At 41.6% G+C, this 250-nt stretch overlaps 1 protein-coding gene across 1 annotated transcript in view; it reads right to left on the bottom strand.

The window, feature by feature from the left end:
* The window catches only part of ankfn1a (ankyrin repeat and fibronectin type III domain containing 1a), a 233,311-nt gene that overhangs the window by 43,907 nt on the left and 189,154 nt on the right, over positions 1–250 (bottom strand). The window lies entirely within an intron of this gene.

Genomic DNA, 250 nt, shown 5'->3' with positions numbered 1-250 from the left:
CCTACAGTATACACAGCCAGACAGACAATCTAAAAACAGACAGACCCTAATACTACCTACAGTATACACAGCCAGACAGACAATCTAAAAACAGCCAGACCCTAATACTACCTACAGTGTACACAGCCAGACAGACTCTAATACTACCTACAGTATACACAGCCAGACAGACTATAATACTACCTACAGTATACACATCCAGACAGACCCTAATACTACCTACAGTATACACAGCCAGACAGACAATCTA

The sequence above is a fragment of the Salvelinus sp. IW2-2015 genome, linkage group LG18 (genome assembly GCF_002910315.2).
Source record: "Salvelinus sp. IW2-2015 linkage group LG18, ASM291031v2, whole genome shotgun sequence".
Taxonomy (NCBI): Eukaryota; Metazoa; Chordata; class Actinopteri; order Salmoniformes; family Salmonidae; genus Salvelinus; species Salvelinus sp. IW2-2015.
This window is presented reverse-complemented; position numbering and strand designations above follow the sequence as displayed.